This window comes from Nematolebias whitei, chromosome 18 (assembly GCF_014905685.2).
Source record: "Nematolebias whitei isolate Nwh7 chromosome 18, NemWhi1, whole genome shotgun sequence".
In the NCBI taxonomy this organism is placed as follows: Eukaryota; Metazoa; Chordata; class Actinopteri; order Cyprinodontiformes; family Rivulidae; genus Nematolebias; species Nematolebias whitei.
In genome coordinates this window covers 2,318,471-2,321,834 of record NC_056515.1, presented here as the reverse complement: position 1 = coordinate 2,321,834, position 3,364 = coordinate 2,318,471, and positions in this window count along the sequence as shown.

Genomic DNA, 3,364 nt, shown 5'->3' with positions numbered 1-3,364 from the left:
TTTTTGTGCAGAAAAATGAACATGTTCAGGTCTCTCTTGTAAATGAGTCCTCGGGGCTCAATGGCATTTACCTGTTTAAATAAAGGTTGAATGAATTTGACCACGCAGCATTCGGTTTGCACAAATGTACCGTCTTTCACACGCTGCTTGGCGGTGGAAGTGCAGCTAGCAAAGCGTCCTCCATCTGAAATGTCGCAGCAGGTAACGTTAAACTCCTCCAGGTCCTGTCGATTGTTACCTTTTTGCTGCTTTCACTGTCTTGTATAAATAATCTCCATCTCCTGTAATAACATTTAGTTGACGAGGACTGCCGGCGTCTGGCTGGCTCCGAGGCTGGTGCTAGCACAACTTTAGCTTCCCCTTTCATCGAAGCAGGGAAGAGTAAGTTTTATATTTTTGTTCAGTGTGTTTAATCGTAGCCGATCTCTGTTGTGAGACCGTTTCTTGTTGCTCAGTGTTTTTTATGGTGAATTTCTTCTCACCACACCACTTTATTTATAAAGCACTTAAAACAGCAACAAGGCCAACCAAAGTGCTGTACAGACAGAACAACAGGTAACACACAAAGCAAAATACAAAATGAGGTCAATCAGAATATAAACATAAAAACGATGCAGATAATGACAAACCAGTGTGGAGCATACAGGATCAAACACAGATCATCTGGTGTTGAAAGCTACTGAATAGTAGTGAGTTTTTAAACAGGACTTGAAAACCGAGAGGGAGGGGCCTGTCTGACAAGCAGAGGTAACTCGTTCCAGAGTCTTGGTCCTGCTACAGAGAAGGTCCTGTCACCTCTGCGCTTAAGACGAGTTCCTGGAACTGTGAGGAGCAACTGGTCCGCTGACCTCAAAGAGCATGGTGGGACAAATGGTTCTAGCAGATCAGAGAGATGGGGACGCGGGGGTGGGCGGGGCTCTTCAGTGATTTGTAGACATACATGAGTATTTTGAACTGGATTCAAAGGTGAACTGGTAACCAGTGCACTGAGGCCAAAACTGGTGTAATGTGCTCTCTTTTGCCTGTACCGGTTAAAAATCGGGCTGCTGCATTCTGGGCCAGTTGTAGTCGTGCAATGGAGGTCTGACTGATACCAAACAGGAGTGAATTGCAGTAATCAAGCCTAGATGTAATGAATGCAGGTATTACTGTCTCCAGGTTCTTTTTGGACAGTATGGGCTTCAGTTTAGACAGCCGCCTCAGTTGGAAGAAGCATGATTTAACAATCATGTTTACATGATTGTTAAGCTTCAGGGAAGGGTCCATTATCACGCCCAGATTAATGACTCTTTGTTTTTCTGACAGGGTTAGAGCGGAAAGGTCGATGCAGTGGTTTGTGATCGTGTCGTTGGGAGGGAACAACATGACTTCAGACTTCTTTTCATTGAAACTTAAGAAGTTTAAAGACATCCAGTCCCTGATGTCAGCCAGGCAGTTGAGCAGCGGTTGAATAGAGGATGTACCATTGTGTCTTAGGAGGAAGTAAATTTGACAGTCATCGGCGTAGAAGTGGAAGGTCATGTTGTGTTTCTGAAAAATAGCACCAAGCGGCAGCAGGTATAAAGAGAATAGGAGGGGACCCAGTATGGACCCCTGCGGAACCCCCCATTTAAGCTCTGCCTCTGCGGAACTAAAATCCTTGATGGAGACACAAAAGGATCTGTCAGCGAGGTAAGATCTGAACCAATTCAGGGCTGATCCTGTGACGCCCACCCACTGCTCCAACCTAGTAATGAGGATCTCATGGTCGATTGTGTCAAAGGCGGCCGTGAGGTCCAATAGGACAAGCAGCACAGAATCACCAGTATCTGTGAATCTGAAGATGTCGTTAAAGACCTTCAGCAGGGCAGTTTCAGTGCTGTGGAGAGGTTTAAAGCCAGATTGGAAAAGCTCTAAGATGGTGTGATCCTCCAGGAAGCACTTCAACTGGGACTCGACTATTTTCTATTTTCTCCAGTACTTTAGAAACAAATGGGAGTTTGGAGACAGGTGGTAGTTGGAAACGACTGAGGGGTCAGAGCTGGGAGAGACACAGAGGCAGGCAGAAGAAGATGAAGATGATAACTATGTAAGTTTTGCTTTTTGTAATGAAAGATGACAGATTGCATGGATTATGACACTATTTAATTTAAAATTGAACCTTGTGGATTACAAGTTGTGGTTATGTCAATAATTTCAGACACCTCCCATAAAGCAGCCAAAAAAAGACAGCCCTAGAAGAACTCTTTGAAGAAGAGGACTTCAAGCTTCTGTCAGTGCAGCAGCAGCCCCCCATCTCCATAGCTCAGAGTGGATGGAGAAGTCCAACTATGCAGAAGCCTATCACCCATTCCAACCAAGGACAGCCCCACCCTCTGCTGGATGAAGAAGGACACATGACCATATTTTCAGCTTTAGCTGAGAAGTATCTGTGTCCAAACATCCTCCACTCCATCTGAGAGGGCGTTCTCCACAGCTGGAGATACTAAGTCCAGAAAGATCTCGTATCCTTCCTGAGAAAGCAAACATTCATTCAACCTTTATTTCTACAGGTAAATCCCATTGAGCCTCGAGGACTCATTTACAAGAGAGACCTGATAAAAGCTTCTGCATGTTAGAAGTATTTCCACTCTTTGTTGTAATCGACGCTTTGCACGTGTTGCTAGTAGCCCTGGTCTCGTCTTTTTTTGTGAAGTAGAGCCACGCGCTAGACCGCTTCTTCCTCGACGCCATGTTGAATACCAAATACGGCGCATGTCTGTGATGTCATCACGTAAATGCGTCATCACGTCGAGTCAGTAGAACCGATAAACAGAATCGTTAGTCAAGCCGCCTACAATTCAGGGAATTGAACTACTAAGAACCGGTTCTCTAAAAGAACTGGTTCTCAGTTCCCATCCCTATAGATGAGCGTATCTTAAACGATGTGGTGGTAAGAAGATTGTTCGATGACTTTGATTCTTCTTCAGGGACCTCTCCTCTGGGTCATGTGACCTCAGAGCTGCAGTTAGTGTGAGAAGTGTTACGTCAGGCGTTTTACATGGGGAAATCTGCGTCTGTGTTCGCAAATTACATCGCCATGGCAACTCGAAACATCAATAAAATCACGGGCGAGCCAGTCGTTTTGATATAACATTTGTGGGGGTTCACGTTGAGGTTCAGGTGGATGCCTTTCCAGGCAGTCCCCAATAAATCAAACTCTGGTGTTGAAACGGCTTCAATCAACGATTTTATTTAAATTACAAAAACAGAAAAACGACCAAGAACTGACCCCGAAGCACACGAGACGACAAACTGTCCAGTGAAGGCAGAGAGGTCCAGACTGAGGGGGGTTCTGGTCCAGACTGGGGGGGTCTAGTCCAGACTGAGGGGGTCCAGTAGAGAG